General features: G+C 52.4%; 1 long non-coding RNA gene across 1 annotated transcript; it reads left to right on the top strand.

Annotated features, from left to right (window-relative positions):
* The first annotated feature begins 2,291 nt into the window (after positions 1-2,291).
* LOC127583838 (uncharacterized) lies at positions 2,292-10,796 on the top strand. The gene is made up of 3 exons (XR_007958310.1): positions 2,292-2,537; positions 3,219-3,316; positions 9,599-10,796. It is a non-coding gene; the product is annotated as an uncharacterized LOC127583838 (long non-coding RNA).
* The last annotated feature ends 7,251 nt before the right edge of the window (positions 10,797-18,047 follow it).

Below are 18,047 nucleotides of genomic sequence, written 5' to 3'. Positions count from 1 at the left end.
GAAATGAGGAGCCATCGCCCTGTACCACATCCTCCTTGTGAAGCTACTCCCATTATGGTTGGGTAGGGGATTCCAGGGTTTAGACCAAGTGACAGTGAAGGAATGTGACTTGTAACTGCCCCCTGGAATATCTGATGTGAGGGGCACCAAGTGCCGGTGTAGCAGTGATAACTTAGTTCCACATGTGAGCCAGAATGGACATGGGCTGCAGCACCGCACAGGGCATTTGCAAGGCCTTTATGGACTGGCAGTGAATTCATTACAATAAAGTTTGAGGTATAAACGGTTGTACAGCACAGAAACAGAATCCACTGCATCTGGATGACCAGAAAACACACTTCTACACCAATCCCATTTTATTCTCAGCACATCCCCTCAATTCCCCCTCCCAATAATCTAAACTAAAAACAATTTACAGGCACCAATTCACCTTAGTCCACACGTGGCTGGATATGGAAGGAAACCGGAGCACCCGGGGGGAAACCACACGGTCACGGAGAACGTGCCAACTCCACACAGACAGCGCCTGAGGTCAGTGCTGAACTTGTGTCTAAGTGCAGGCTGCCCCTACAAATGGTTCCAGAAAGTGTGGACCGAGCATTGCTCCTGATTCCAGTGGCTCTCAGCCTGTCAAACGCAGCGTTTGACAATGGGCAGTGTGTAGATGTGATGAGGAGCCGTGAAAGTGGTTTCAGCAAACCATTCAAACCGGCTTCAGGGCATCAAAGGTTTCTTTGCAGCCAAGGACCTGGTGATGGTAAATCCGACCATGCTTGAGTTTTGGTGGATCATTGAACTGCTGCAAGGGTCCAGTGTTCATTGCTTTACGCGAGCCGTGGGTTTGTGTTTGTCGGGTTTCTGCCGCCCTTGCAGTGCTCCTGCTGAGATTAGAAGATTTATTAATGCTTTAAGGTCAACGTGTCTCCGTTTTACACGCCTGTAAATGCGGTGCGGGCGGAGGTGCGGTTCACTGCACTCGCCCAACCAGACGCTGCGGCACAGGCACGGGGCAGCACCAGGCTACGGGCCGAAGGTTCTCCCAGAGTTTCCGGGGACAGTGGTGGGGGGGGGGGACCCCCGGCGGTGGGTCTGTGGGGGGGGGGAGAGACCCCCGGCGGTGGGTCTGTGGGGGGGGGGCGAGACCCCCGGCGGTGGGGATGCGGTTTCTGGTGCAGAAACGACCAATGGAGCAGCTGATCCCTGACCCCGAGGGACGCGAGAACATCTGACCCCGACCCCGACCCCGACCCCGACCCTGACCCCGACCCCGACCCCGACCATCAACGCTCCAAGAACCGGTGGTTCTGGAAAAAGTTTTCTGACGTTTCCGGTTGGGGACGTCGGGAATAACGGGGCCCCTCCCATCCCCCTCCCCCCACCCTCACCCCCTCCCCATCCCCCCCACCCTCACCCCCTCCCCATCCCCCCACCCTCACCCCCTCCCCCATCCCCCCCACCCTCACCCCCTCCCCATCCCCCCACCCTCACCCCCTCCCCATCCCCCCACCCTCACCCCCTCCCCCATCCCCCCCACCCTCACCCCCTCCCCATCCCCCCACCCTCACCCCCTCCCCCATCCCCCCCACCCTCACCCCCTCCCCCATCCCCCCCACCCTCACCCCCTCCCCCCCACCCCCTCCCCATCCCCCCACCCTCACCCCCTCCCCATCCCCCCCACCCCCTCCACCCCATCCCCCTCCTCCCCAAATCCCCACCCTCACCCCCTCCTCACCGCAGCCTCACCTCGCCCTCAACCCCCCCAACTGCCCCACCCCCCGTCACCCACCCACCCCATCACTGACCCCCATCACTGACCCCCCTCTGCCCCCCTCACTGACCCCCCATCACTGCCCCCATCACTGACCCCCCATCACTGCCCCCCTCACTGACCCCCCATCACTGACCCCCCATCACTGACCCCATCACTGACCCCCCTCTGCCCCCCTCACTGACCCCCCATCACTGCCCCCTCACTGACCCCCCATCACTGCCCCCATCACTGACCCCCATCACTGACCCCATCACTGATCCCCCTCTGCCCCCCTCACTGACCCCCCTCACTGCCCCCCTCACTGACCCCCCCTCACTGACCCCCCTCACTGCCCCCCCCCCACTGCCCCCCTCACTGACCCCCCTCACTGCCCCCCCCCCCACTGCCCTCTCTCCTCCCGCCGCCGACCAACCCGCTGAGATTCTCCGCACCGTCTGTTGGTTTCGGCTGATCGGGGCAGGGGTCCGGGCTCCCGGGGGGAGGGGCCGGCGTCCCGGCGGGGGCTGGGGGGGGGGTCCCGGGTCCCGGGTCCCGGCCTCCGACTTGGGTCACAAGCGGTCCCGGGACGTCAGCGGCTCCGCGGGGAGGCTCCGGGCTCCGGACTCAGGCTGAAGTTGTCGCCGGCGATGCCGCGTCCCTGCGGCTGCGGCTGCGGAATCCAACCCGAGGAGTCGACGTCCGACAGTCGGCGGAGTCTGGCGGAGGGCGGCGGCTCTGCGGAGACTGTGGGCGAGCCCGGGGCCGTGGACGTGCGGGTGGAGTACTGGTGAGTGAGGCGAGGGCTGGGGGATCCCGGGGCTGCTGGAGATGCGGGGATCCCGGGGCTGGGGGATCCCGGGGCTGCTGGAGATGCGGGGATCCCGGGAAATGCGGGGATCCCGGGGCTGCTGGAGATGCGGGGATCCCGGGAGATGCGGGGACCCCGGGAAATGCGGGGATCCCGGGGCTGCTGGAGATGCGGGGATCCCGGGAGATGCGGGGACCCCGGGAAATGCGGGGATCCCGGGGCTGCGGGATCCCGGGAAATGCGGGGATCCCGGGGCTGCTGGAGATGCGGGGATCCCGGGACTGCTGGAGATGCGGGGATCCCGGGAGATGCGGGGACCCCGGGAGATGCGGGGATCCCGGGGCTGCGGGATCCCGGGAAATGCGGGGACCCCGGGAGATGCGGTTGCGGGTTCCGGAACAGCGACCGCGGAATAAAACCGACGCAGAAGAATCTTCAGCAACTTCGTTTAAAAAAATCAGAAGTAAATTAGTTGCAACCAACCGGGAAACGGGCAGGGCGGGAAAATGAGACAATGGGTCGTCGGATTCCCGCAGGACGTTGCGGAGGGAGGTGTGGGGTGGTTGCGGGAGGTGTAGGGGAGGTGCGGGGGGTGTGTGGGGGGTGCGGGGTGGTTGCAGCCTCCGCCGGAGCCACCACTGACCGTGTCTCTGCCCCCAGCTCCGGGTGAGGGTTCCTGGCGCGTTTCTTGTTCCTCGCCACGGAGATCAAGGAGCAGGTTCCAGACGCGCACGTTACGGGGTTCATCGGGCAGAAAGGTGAGCGGCGGACGGTTCATCCCCCAAAGTCCCGGAGGAGTTGGTTCTGATCTGAGGTTCTCCCGGTGCCTCAGGACCTGAGTCTCCCCCCTCCTTCCCTCCAAAGTCCCGACTGCTGTAACCTCTCCAATCTGTGCGGGAACTCCGTGTTTAAACCCTCCCCCCCCCCCCCCCCCGTCATCACCTCCCCCCCGGGTCACCTCCCCTCCATTCACCCCCCACCACCCCACCCCCCCACCCCCATATCACCGGGCACCGGAGCAGCTCTGATCTCAGTTACTGACCGCAGGAACGTCTCCTGGTGGTCCCTCTGCAACCGTCCCAGCTGAAGAAATTATATTTCTTTGTCTCCTCAGGAAGTTTTGAGGTTTCAATTAACAAAAAGCTGGTTTTCTCTAAGCTGCAATCAAACGCATTCCCTTACCACGAAGATGTGAGTAAATTCAATAGAAAGTAGTTTATCCAGTAGAATCAGTGTGTGACTGCACAGAGCTGGCTCAAGGTGCTGGTACAGTCAGGTCCACAACATTGCAGTGGTTTGTTTGACCATTACTCCCAGGAACACTCAGACTGGAGTCCATGCTGCCTGCCAGTAATTTCACCCACCCCATCCCCACTTCTTCCCCAGAACCTCCTGTAGATGTTTCTTTCTCCGATCTCAAAGGCCCTGATTGATTCTGTCCTTCAGGAAGATGTGAGATGGAACCTCTGTGGAAACCACATGTATCAGACCTCATGAAAAGGCAGCAAGAACAATAGTTTTCTTTACTGGGAAGAGTAAATCACTTGTTGAGTGGAAAGGTTGGTAGTTCTTGAACCGTGATCATGCAGTGAAGGCAAAATATTTCAAATCCCATCAGAAGCAGTTGGAAGTCCCAGTGGCAGGGACCAGTGAATGTTTTTCTCCACAGATATCCCAAGATAAATGGCACCTCTCCACCATCCAATCTGTGGATAACTCTGATGTGTACAGGCATGTTCTAACACTAGTACTGACAGAAGAAATCCCCAGCATAACATCTGTACCTGCAAAGTCTATTACAGGGAGTCGGGGAAATTCCAAGCATGCATTGTGGGTCTGGGGAGAAGTCGGTGGTGTTGAAGGAGGCGTTCTTTAATTAAAGGATTAGATCCTGAGCAGAAGCCTGCGGGCTTGGTGTAGTTTCTGCTGAGCTCCTTGGCTGGTGACCTGTCCAGCACAGATGAAAGAGTTTTCCAGTGACTTGAGGCTTCCTGAGAACATGAGCTGTCAGGAGAGATAGTGTCCGCCGAAGGTTAAATGGGTGGGCAGGAGATGACAGGATGAAAACATGCGGCTTTACTTCCTTTGGGGGGGGGGAATGAAAACAGAATATTTTCCAAACAAGAAGATGTGTGGCTACACAGAAAGAACTGGGAGATGCAGGAAATGGGCAAACAGGAAGCAAATGGTGTTTTTGTCAGCACAGAAACAGGCCCTTCTGCCCATCATGTCTGTGCCAACACGAATCCGATTTGCTGACATGAGTGGATTGATTCTGGAGGTGAGGGGGTTGCCTGGTGAGCAGAGGTTCAGAAACACCTGTCCGACTGAAGCATGAGAAGTCATGGAATCTGATTAATAAGATGAGAGGTCATGGAATTATGGGCAGGGTAGCAAAATGGGTGGAGCATTGGCTGGTTGGCAGGAAGCAAAGGGTGGAAATAAAAGGATCTCGTTCTGGTTGGTTACCGGTTACTAGTGGTGTGCCGCAGGGGTCGGTGTTGGGGCCTCTCCTTTTTACCTTGTACATCAATGATTTGGATGATGGAATAAATGGTTGTGTGGCTAAGTTTGCGGATGACACCAAGATAAGTGGAGGAGTAGGGAGCATAGAGGAAATAGAAAGGATGCAGAGGGACCTAGACAGTTTAGGAGAATGGGCAAGGAAATGGCAGATGAGATTCAATGTTGAGAAATGTGCAGTTGTACACTTTGGAAGCAGAAATAAGCGGGTAGATTATTATCTAGAAGGAATGAAGATTGATAGTACGGTAGTACAAAGGGACTTGGGGGTACTTGTACAGGATACCTTAAAAGTTAACCACCAGGTTGGATCGGTGGTTAAGAAAGCGAATGCTATGTTGGCATTCATCTCGAGAGGTATAGTGTATAAAAGTAAGGAAGTGTTGATGAGGCTCTACGGGGCACTAGTGAGGCCTCATTTGGAATACTGTGCGCAGTTTTGGGCCCCACATCTTAGGAAGGATGTGCTGATGTTGGAGAGGGTTCAGAGGAGATTTACGAGAATGATTCCGGGAATGAAAGGGCTTAAGTATGATGAGCGTTTGTCGGCTCTTGGACTGTACTCACTGGAGTACAGAAGGATGAGAGGGGACCTCGTAGCGACATTTAAAATGTTGACAGGTAAGGATAGAGTAGATGTGGCTAGGCTGTTTCCCTTGGTGGGCGAGTCCAGGACCAGAGGGCACAATCTTAGAATTAGAGGGTACAGTTTCAAGACAGAGATGAGGAGAAATTTCTTTACCCAGAGGGTGGTGAAATTGTGGAACTCCTTGCCACGCACAGCAGTGGAGGCCAGATCAGTGGGGGTGTTCAAGGAGGAGATAGACAGATATCTAAATAGTCAGGGTATCAAGGGATATGGAGATAAGGCTGGAAAATGGGATTAGAATAGTTTTTTTCTCCCCACCCCATTTCTTTTTCCCTTTTCCTTGGAGCAGACTCAATGGGCCGAATGGCCTGCTTCTGCTCCCTTGTCTTGTGATCTTGTGATCTTGTGAAGTGATCTCGTTGAGAAGGAAGTGTCTGAGCAGGTTTGCCAGGGTGGATGGCCTGATGGACAGGCAGAGCCTCGGGAGAAGAGAGCCTGGTTCTTCTCTTAGAGGACAGTGAACCTTTGGAACTGTCAGATCCGATTATTTTCGAATCCGCAGGTTCTTTCAGGAGTCCAGGAATGAGTTGAAAACAACTTGGTGCTTCACAAAGTTTTATTGGAAAAGTTTAAAACAAAGAAACAGTCACAGAGCACATGACACCAGAGTTACTACTGGGAGATGAGCCGAGACAAAAGGAACAAAAGATGAGCTCGGGCTGGGGGGAGGAGAGCAAGAGAGAGATTAACAAAAAAATGACACCTTTTATACCTGAGATAAGAGATACTCCTCAACTAACAATAGTCCAATCAGGAAACCTATTCGGTACCTGCGGCCAAACCAACCAATGAAAAAACACATATTCACCTGATGAACGAACCAATGAGCTAGGAAGCGGCCATTCCTTGTGCAGCCACTTGAGGTGTATCAAACACTATACGTGTTTAGAAAAATAGTTAAAATAGTTGAATCCAACAGAACTCTCCCCAGTGAGTATTGGCCAATGAATCATACTTGGATCCTGAGGGAATGGGGATTGGATGGGATCAATCCCAATGTGACATCAGGAGCCATCTCCAGGGGAAGGAGTGGCTGATTCCAGCTCCCATTACTTACTGTCAGATGTGGGCTATTTTCAGAGGCAGGGCTGCCACATGGATAGCCTGGTGAGTGGGCATTGCTGTGTGTAACTGGCCATGTTAATGCAAACCATCTTATGTTGCAGTTGTTTAAGTCGTTGGTGAGGCCACACTTGGAGCACTGTGGACAGTTTTGGTTGCCTCATTGTAGGAAAGACGTGGTTAAACTGGAAAGAGTGCAGAGAAGATTTACGAGGATGGTGCCAGGACTAGAACATAGAACAGTACAGCACAGTACAGGCCCTTTGGCCCACAATGTTGTGCTGACCTATGTAAACCAACTCCCTGATCAGTCTAACCCTTCCCTCCTACACAGCCCATAACCCCCCATTTTTCTAACATCCATAAGAGTCTTTTAAATGTCCCTGTTGTATCAGCCTCTACCACTGCCACCCCTGGCAGTGCATTCCAGGCACCCACCACTCTCTGTGTGTTAAAAAAACCTACCTCTGACATCTCCCCTAAACTTTCCTCCACTCACCTTAGACTGATGTCCTCCGGTATTGGGCATTGCTGCCCTGTGGAAAAGGTGCTGGCTGTCCACTCTGTCTATGCCCCTCATAATCTTATACACCTCTATCAAGTCGCCTCTCATTCTGCGTCGCTCCAAAGAGAAAGGCCTTCGTTAGCTCAACCTATCCTCATAAAACATGCTCTCCAATCCAGGCAGCATCCTGATAAAACTCCTCTGCACCCTCTCTAAAGCTTCCACATCCTTCCTGTAATGTGACCAGAACTCAACTGAACACAAAGTGTAGACTAACCAGAGTTTTTCAGAGCTGCAACACTACTTTGCGCCTCTTAAATTCAATCCTCCACTAATGAAGGCCAGTACACCATACACCTTCTTAACCACCCTATTAACTTGCACAGCAACTTTGAAGGATCTTTAGACTTGGACCCCAAGATCCCTCTGTTCCTCCACACTGCTAAGAATCCTGCCATTAACCATGTACTCTGCCTTCAAGTTCATTCTTCCAAAGCGTACCACTTCACACTTCTCCGGATTGAACTCCATCTGCCACTTCTCCACCCAGCTCTGCATCCTGCCTATATCCCATTGTAACCTACGACAACATTCTACACCATCCACAACCCCTCCAACCTTTGTGTCATCTGCAAACTTACTAACCCACCCTTCCTCATCCAAGTCATTTATAAAAATCACAGAGAGAAGGGGTCCCAGAACAGATCCCTGCGGAACACCACTGGTCACCGACGTCCAGGCAGGATACACTCCATCTACCACCACCCTCTGCCTTCTATGGGCAAGCCAATTCTGAATCCAGGCAGCCAAGTCTCCGTGGATCCCATACCTCATGACTTCCTGGATGAGCCTACCATGGGGAACCTTGTCAAACACCTTACTAAAGTCCATATACACCACAGCCACTGCTCTACCTTCATTAATTTGTTTTGTCACCTCCTCAAAAAACTCAATTAGACTCGTGAGGCACAACCTGCCCCTCACAAAGCCACGTTGGCTATCCCTAATAAGACTACGCTTCTCCAAATTCTCATAAATCCTGTCTCTAAGAATCCTCTCCAATAGCTTGCCCACCACTGACGTAAAACTCACTGGTCTATAATTCCCAGGATTATCCCTATTACATTTCTTGAACAAGGGAACAACATTTGTCATCTTCCAATCCTTTGGTACCACTCCTGTGACCAGGGAGGATGCAAAGATTATTGTCAATGCCCCAGAAATCTCTTCCCTCACTTCCGTAGTAACCTGGGGTATATCCCGTCCACACCTGGGGACTTGTCTATCCTAATGTTTTTCAGAAGCTCCAACACTACCTCTTTCTTAACCTCAACATGCTCCAGCACATTAGCCTGTTCTACGCTGATCTCACATTCATCAAAGTCCCTCTCCCCGGTGAACGCTGAAGCAAAGTATTCATTAAGGACCTCCCCTATCTCCTCCCCCTCCAGGCACATGTTTCCCCCTTTATGCCTGAGTGGTCCTACCCTCACTCCAGTCATCCTCCTGTTCCTCACGTACGTGTAGAACACCTTGGGGTTTTCATTAATCCACTCACCAAGGCTTTCTAGTGTCCCTTTCTAGCTCTCCTAAGTCCATTCTTAAGCTCCTTCCTGGCTCCTTATAATTCTCAAGAGCCCTGCCTGATTATTGATTCCTAAACCTCAAGAATGCTTCCTTCTTCCTCTTGACTAAATGTTTCACCCCTCTTATCAACCTCTTGACTAGAGGGCCTGAGTTGTAGGGAGAGGTTGCCCAGGCTAGGTCTTTATTCCTTGGAACATAAGAGAATGAGGGGGTGACCTTATAGAAATATTTAAAATTATCAGAGACACAATTTTCCCCAGGGTAGGGGAGTCTAAAACTAGGGGGCACAGGTTTAGGGTGAGAGGGGAAAGATTTAAAAGGAACCTGAGGGGCAACTTTTTCACGCAGAGGGCGGTGAGTAAATGGAACGAGCTGCCAGAGGAAGTGGGTGAGGCAGGTACAACAGTGTCATTTAAGAAGCACTTGGAAAGGTACATGGAGGGGCGGGGCTTGGAGGAATATGAGCCGAACGCAGGGAATTGGAACTAGCTGGGTGGGCACTGTTGTCAGCATGGACTGGTTGGGCCGAAGGGCCTGTATCCGTGTGGTATTGCTCTATGACTCTAAATGAATTCATCTGCCTTCGAGCAGGTCCATCAGTCCCCAGAGTGTGAGGGAGAACTTCTGACAATAACATCTTGTATGTTTTTTTGAGAAAGTCTTGGAGTTTGTTTATTGGCTGTTGGGTAAAAATGTTGTCTCCACTTCCCTCAGATCATCGAGGCAGTGAAGGCAGCGAGAGATGGCTTTGCGATGAAGAGAATTATATCCAAGGAGGAGATTATTATCAAGAAGAGAAGTTGCATTGTTCTCTAGCGGATTCTGAAGAAGATGACACCAGTTCACAGATCCAGCTGGTGAAGCACGTTCTGTGGATGAAGGTTTTCCCCTGAAGCTGGTGGGGAAAGCACGACTGGAAATCAGAACATGTGCTCCTCCTGTTTGCAATCTGCTACGTACACTGTCATTGGTCAGTCTGTTCTGCATAGAGTGACCTACTCTAATATTGTCACTTCATTAAAGTTCATTTGTTAAAGTTTCCAATTCCTATGTTGAGCTGCAGGCCCACTGGCTGTGGCTTCATCAGGCACAGCAGCTGGGATGTAACAGTGGACTCGGCACAGTCCTCAGGACCAGCTCCCAGTATCTCCTCCACATCACTGACATATCCTGGCACACTGCTGGTGTGACGTGTTTCTCTGGTGCTATTTTTTGGATGACTAGAATCAGCACAGGAGACCTTTTGGCCCAACTTATCCATGCTGGCCAAGTTGCCCAACTGTGCTTGTCCCATTTGCCTGCGTTGGGCCCAGATCCTTCAAATCCTTTCCTATCCATGTGCCTGTCCAAATGTCTTTTAAATGTTGTAATTGTACCCATCTCTACCACTTCCTCTGGCAGCTCGTTCCACATACCCCCCACCCTCTGTGTGAAAAACTTGCCCCTCAGGTCCCCTTTAAATCTTTCCCCTCTCACCTTAAACCTGTGCCCTCCGGTTTTGGACTCCCCCACCCCGTTCACCTTATCTGTGGACCTCATGATTTTATAAACCTCCACAAGGTCACCCCTCAGCCTCCTTCACTCCAGGGAAAACAGTCCCAGCCTGTCCAGTCTCCCCTGATAACTCAAACCCTCCAGTCCCAGTACCATCCTAGTGAATCTCTTCTGCATCCTTTACAGCTTTTAATGACACCCTTCAGATAGCTGGGTGCCCAGAACTGCAGACAATACTCAGTGTGGTCTCACCAACAACTTGTACAGTTGTAACATGATGTCCCAATTGTTGTACTCGGTGCCCTGACTGATGAAGGCCAGCGTGCCGAACACAGAATGTCTACATGTGTTTCCACTTTCAGAGAACTATGTACTTGTACCCCAGGTCTCTCTGTTCTACAACGCTCTCCAGGGCCCTGCCCTGAATTACATAAACAAAGTGCAACACCTCGCATTTGTCAGGTTAAATTCCATCTGCCAATCTTTGGCCCATTTTCCCAGTTAATCCAGATCCTGTTGTAATCTCAGATAACTTCCTTCGCAGTCCACTACACCACCAATGTTGGTGTTATCTGCAAACATTAACCATGCCAACTACATTGTCATCCAAATTGTTAATATAAATGACAAACAACAGTGGACCCAGCACTGATCCCTGCGGCAAACCACTGGTCACAGACATGCAGTCTGAAAAACACCCCACCCTCTGACTCCTTCCACCAAACCAACTGTGTGTCCAATTAGCTTCCTGACTCTGCTTTGCACATGACCAGCCTACCACGTGGGACCTTGTCAGAGACCTTGCTGAAGTCCATGTAGACAATGTTGACCACCCTGCCCTCACCAGTCCGCTTCGTCCACTTTTCAAAACACTCCAATTCATGAGACACGACTTCCCACGCACAAAGCCTCATCAGTCCTTGCCTTTCCACACAGAGGTTGATCCTGTTACTCAGAATCCTCTCTAGTAACTTTCCCCAAGGAATAGTTAGTTCCTTCAGTATTCCTTTGTTCTCTGGTATGTCTGTGGAATTACTCCATGAAGTCTGATGCAAAGTAACTGTTTCGTTCCTCTGCCATTTTCTCAATCTTCATAACAGATTTTCCCCTCAGTAAGGACCACGTTTGCCCACACTGGCACTTTTGGTACCACCACACTCACATCTCCCTTTGTTACAAGCAAACTCGGTGTTGAGTTTATTGTCATCTGCACGTCCATGTGTGCATGGGTGCAATGAGAAACTTCCTTGCAGCAGCATCATAGGCACAGAGCATCAGATAAGCAGCGTTCACAAGAAAAACATAAATTAAACACAGTTTTTACAAGAAGAAAACACAATTAGAACAAAAAAACCCGAAGTCCATTTTAGTACAAAGTGGTCATAGTGTTGCTAAACTGTAAAATAGAATCAAAAGAACCATAGCACAGTACAGCACAATACAGGCCCTACGGCCCACAACATTGTGCCGACCTTTAAACCTCATCTAAGACTATCTAATCCCTTCCTCCCACACATCCCCCTATTTTAAATTCCTCCATATGCTTATGTAGCAATCTCTTGAATTTGACCAATGTACCTGCCTCCACCACCACCCCAGGCAGCGCATTCCATTCCCCAACCACTCTCTGGGTAAAAAACTTTCCTCTGATATCTCCCTTGAATTTCCCACCCATTACTTTAAAGCTATGCCCTCTTGTATTGAGATTTGGTGCCCTGGGAAAGAGGCGCTGGCTGTCCACTCTATCTATTCCTCTTAATATTTTGTACACCTCTATCATGCCTCCCCTCATTCTCCTCCTCTCCAAAGAGTAAAGCCCTAGCTCCTTTAGTCTCTCCTCATAATCTATACTCTCTAATCCAGGCAGCATCCTGGTAAATCTCCTCTGCACCCTTTCCAACGCCTCCACATCCCTCCTATAATGAGGCGACCAGAACTGGACACAGTACTCTAAGTGTGGTCTAACCAGAGTTTGGTAGAGCTGCATCATTACCTCGCAGCTCTTAAACTCGATCCCACAACTTATGAAAGCTAACATCCCATAAGCTTTCTTAACTACCCTATCCACCTGTGAGGCAACTTTCAGGGATCTGTGGATATGAACCCCCGGATCCCTCTGCTCCTCCACACTCCCCAGAATCCTGCCATTAACTTTGTACTCTGCCTTGGAGTTTGTCCTTCCAAAGTGTACCACCTCACACTTCTCCGGATTGAACTCCATCTGCCACTTGTCAGCCCAGCTCCACATCCTATTAACATCCCTCTACAATCTTCGACAATCCTCCACACTATCCACAACACCACCAACCTTTGTGTCATCTGCAAACTTGCCAACCCACCCTTCTACCCCGTCATCCAAGTCATTAATAAAAATCATGAAAAGTAGAGGTCCCAGAACTGATCCTTGTGGGACGCCACTTGTCACAACCCTCCAATCTGAATGCACTCACTCCACTACTACCCTCTGCTTTCTACAGGCAAGCCAATTCTGAATCCACACGGCCAAACCTTCCTGGATCCCATGCCACCTGACCTTCTTCAGAAGCCTACCATGTGGAACCTTGTCAACTGCCTTACTAAAATCCATGTAGACCACATCTACTGCACTACCCTCATCAATCTTCCTGGTCACCTCCTCAAAGAACCCCATCAGGCTTGTGAGACATGATCTGCCCTTCACAAAGCCATGCTGGCTGTCCCTGATCAGACCATAATTCTCTAAATGTCCATAGATCCTATCTTTAAGAATCCTTTCCAACAGCTTGCCCACCACAGACATAAGGCTCACTGGTTTATAATTCCCTGGACTATCCCAACTACCTTTTTTGAATAAGGGAACAACATTCGCCACCCTCCAATCCTCCGGTACCATTCCCGTGGACAACGAGGACTCTAAGTTCCTAGCCAAAGGCTCAGCAATCTCCTCCCTCGCCTCGCGGAGCAGCCTGGGGAATATTCCATCAGGCCCCAGGGACTTATCTGTCCTAGTATTTTCTAACAACTATAGGGGTGATTAGGGTTGTGCTGGTTGGTTCAAGAACTGAATGGTTGACGGGAAGTAGCTGTCCTTGAACCTGGTGGTGTGGGATTTTAGGCTTCTGTATCTCCTGCCCGATGGTAGCTGTGGGAAGATGGCACGGCCCAGATGGTGGGGATCTTTGATGATGGATGTTGCCTTCTTGAGGCAGTACCTCCTGTAGATACGACCGACAGTGGGGAGAGATGTGCCCGTGATGTACTAGGCTGAGTCCACCACACCCTGCAGCTTCTTACATTCCTGTGCATTTGAATTGCTGTACCAGACCGTGATACAACCGGTCAGGATACTTTCAACAGTTCATCTGTAGATGTTTGTCAGTGTTCAGTGAACCTCCTCAACCTCCGAAGAAGTACTTTCCTTGTGACTGCATCTCCGTGCTGGGCCCAGGATAGGTCGTCTGATATGTTAACGCCCAGGAATTTAAAGCTGCTGACCCTCTCCACCACTGATGCCCCAATGTAGACTGGCACAGATTCACCCTCCTTCACCTTCCTGAAGTCAACAACAACTCTTTAGTTTTACTGACGTTGAGTGAGGGGTTGTTGCTGCGGCACCTCTCACCCAGGTGTCCTAACTCGCTCCGGTAAGCTGACTCATCACCACCTGTGACTTGTCCAACAACAGTGATGTTGTTGGCGAATTTGACGATGGCATTGGAGCTGTGCTTAGCCACACAGTCATGTGTGTATGGAGAATAGAGCAGGGGCTAAGCACACAGACTTGAGGTGCACCTGTGTTGATGATCAGTGAGGAGGAGATGTTGTTACCAGTCCTCACTGACTGAGGTCTGCCAATGAGGAAATTTAGTATTCAATTGGAGAGGAAGGTACAGAGACCCAGGTCTTGAAGCTTGATGATGAGTTTGGATGGGATGATTGTGTTGAACGTTGAGCTGCAGTCGATAAACAGCAGCCTGACGTACGAGTTCCTGTTGTCCAGATGATCCAGAACAGAGTGAAGATCCAGAGAAATCACATCTGCTGTCGACATGTTCTGGCGGGAGGCAAAATGAAGTGGATCCAGGTCACCTCTGAGGCAGGAGTTGATTCGCGCCATAACCAACCTCTCAATGTACTTCATTACGGGTGATGTAAGTACTACCAGATGGTAGTCATTGAGGCTCTTCTTGGGCATCAGTACAATAGATGCCTTTGTGAAACAGGTGGGAATAGAAGTGAGAGCTTGAATATCTCTGTAAATACTCCAGCCAGTTGGTTTGCACAGATCTTTAGAACTCGGCCAGGTACGCCATCTGAACCAGACACCTTTCGTGGATTCACCCTCTTGAATGATGCCTGGACATAGGCCTCAGAAACTGAAATTACTGGGTCATCTAGAGGTGTGGGAGCTCATGTGGGTGTGTCATAGTTCTCTCTATCAAAGTGTGCATAAAAGGCATTGAGCTCATCTGGGAGTGATGGCTCATTGTCACTTATGTTAACCAATCTCGCCTTGTTGGAAGTTATATTGTGCAAGCCCTGCCACAGCTGTCAAGTGATTGTGCGTGATTCCAGTTTAGTCTGAAATTGCCTCTCTGTGCTTGCGGTGGCCTTCTGGGTGTCATGCCTGGACCTCTCATATGTCTCTGGATTGCCAGCCTAAACACCACGGATCTAGCCCCCAGGAAATTATGAACCTCCAGGTTCATCCAGGGCTTCTGGTTGGGGAAGACTTGGAATGTTTCTGTGGGTACACACTTGTTCACACATGTCCTTATGAAGTCGGTGACGACTGTGGCAGATTCATTTAGGTCGGCTGACGAATCCTCGAACATGGTCCCGTCCACACACTCGCAGCAATCCCGAATTCGCTCCTCTGCCTCTGCCGTCCAGCTCTTCATCGTCCTCTTCACCGGTGCCGCGCTCTTCAGTCTCTGTCTGTACGCAGGCAGAAGAAGCACAGCCAGGTGGTCGGATTTACCAAAGTGCGGGCGAGGGATGGAGCGGTCGGCGTTCTTGATGGTGGTACAGCAGTGGTCGAGTGTGTTGAGTCCTCCAGTGTTGCAGGTGATGTGTTGATAGTAGTTCGGCAAAGACTTCTCCAAGCTCGTCTGATTAAAGTCTCCCGCCACGATGTGACAGACGTCGGGGTACGCCCCTTCATTCTTGCTGATTACAGCTCTCAGTTCCTCAAGTGCCAGCCTGACGTCTGCCTGAGGTGAGGTGTAGACTGCAGTCAGGATGACGGCGGAGAACTCCCGCAGTAGGTAGAACAGTCGGCACTTCTCTGCTGGGTGTTCCAGGTCGGAGGAGCAGGAATGGAACAAGACCACCACATCCGTGCACCACAACAAGTTTATCATAAGGCAGATGCAGCTGCATCTTCCCTTCCCGACGCTGCCGTCCGGTCCATGGGGTGGATCGAAAGACTCTCGGGCTGGAGCGCCATGTCTGGAGAGTTGAGGGTGAGCCACTTCTCTGTGAGACACAGTACACAGCAGTCCCTCACGTCTCTCTGACACAGCAGTCTTGCTCTCAGGTCTTCAATCTTGTTTTCTAATGACTGCACATTAGCCAGGAGGATGTTAGGGAGGGCCTTAGGACCCTGTGCTAGCACAACACCCTGTCATTTCCAAATATGGACAATCCTTGAACATTCAGCTCCAGCTGTGATCACTCTGTTGCCCCAGTTCTGGAATGGCAATTAGATCAGAACCGCCTTCTCTTATTACCCAAGACCTAGACAATACTCAGTCATGGGCAAACAATGTTCACGTCAAAAGAGTCAGTGGCATCTGCAATGAGAGAGCCCAACCACAGACCCCTGGCATTCACTGTCATTACATCCACAAGTCCTCCGGCCACATCTTACAGGGTCGACAGCGCCAGAAACTCAACTGACCACAGGTCAGAGGCAGGGGATCCTGCAGCGAGTGCCTCACCTCTCGACACCCCAAACCTCTCCACTCTCCACACGGCACCTTGCCCAGATATGCCCAGGTGTGCACAGATGCAACAAAACCCCAAGAACTCAACCCCTTCCAGGAACCCAGGAAGAGCAACTGATTGAAGGCAACTCCCATGAACACCCGAAACATAGATTCCCTCACTTGTGGAACAGAGTCAGTTCTAACCCCAGTCCACACACTGACCCTACCCCACAGCATCTGACCCCAGTCCCACACACTGACCCTACCCCACAGCATCTGACCCCAGTCCACACACTGACCCTACCCCACAGCGTCTGACCCCAGTCCCACACACTGACCCTACCCCACAGCATCTGACCCCAGTCCACACACTGACCCTACCCCACAGCGTCTGACCCCAGTCCCACACACTGACCCTACCCCACAGCATCTGACCCCAGTCCACACACTGACCCTACCCCACAGCCTCTGACCCCGGTCCCACACTGACCCTACCCCACAGCGTCCGACCCCGGTCCCACACACTGACCCTACCCCACAGCCTCTGACCCCGGTCCCACACTGACCCTACCCCACAGCGTCCGACCCCGGTCCCACACACTGACCCTACCCCACAGCCTCTGACCCCGGTCCCACACGCTGACCCTACCCCACAGCGTCCGACCCCGGTCCCACACACTGAACCTACACCCCACAGTGTCTGACCCCAGTCCACACACTGACCCTACCCCACAGCGTCTGACCCCAGTCCCACACACTGACCCTACCCCACAGCGTCTGACCCCGGTCCCACACACTGACCCTACCCCACAGCGTCTGACCCCAGTCCCACACACTGACCCTACCCCACAGCATCCGACCCCGGTCCCGCACACTGACCCTACCCCACAGCGTCTGACCCCAGTCCCACACACTGACCCTACCCCACAGCATCTGACCCCAGTCCCACACACCGACCCTACCCCACAGCCTCTGACCCCGGTCCCACACGCTGACCCTACCCCACAGCATCCGTCCCCGGTCCCGCACACTGACCCTACCCCACAGTCTGACCCCAGTCCACACACTGACCCTACCCCACAGCCTCTGACCCCGGTCCCACACGCTGACCCTACCCCACAGCGTCTGACCCCAGTCCACACACTGACCCTACCCCACAGCCTCTGACCCCGGTCCCACACACTGACCCTACCCCACAGCGTCTGACCCCGGTCCCACACACTGACCCTACCCCACAGCCTCTGACCCCAGTCCCACACACTGACCCTACCCCACAGCGTCTGACCCCGGTCCTGCACACTGAACCTACACCCCACAGCGTCCGACCCCAGTCCCACACACTGACCCTACCCCACAGCGTCTGACCCCGGTCCCACACATTGACCCTACCCCACAGTATCTGACCCCGGTCCTGCACACTGAACCTACACCCCACAGCGTCCGACCCCAGTCCCACACATTGACCCTACCCCACAGCATCTGACCCCGGTCCTGCACACTGAACCTACCCCACAACATCTGACCCCGGTCCCACACACTGACCCTACCCCACAGCGTCTGACCCCGGTTCTGCACACTGAACCTACACCCTACAGTGTCTGACCCCGGTCCCACACACCAACCCTACTCCACAGTGTCTGACACCAGATACTACAAATGCAGTCTCATCAAGACCCTATCAAGACCCTTCAGTGTCCTGTGTACAAGAACACGTGGGTCGCTCTGAATATCAAACTATCCCAATATCCCACCACGTAACA

The sequence above is a fragment of the Pristis pectinata genome, chromosome 28, assembly GCF_009764475.1.
Source record: "Pristis pectinata isolate sPriPec2 chromosome 28, sPriPec2.1.pri, whole genome shotgun sequence".
Lineage (NCBI taxonomy): Eukaryota > Metazoa > Chordata > Chondrichthyes > Rhinopristiformes > Pristidae > Pristis > Pristis pectinata.
Note: the sequence above shows the minus strand (reverse complement) of the source record. Positions and strands in the feature narration are given on the sequence as shown.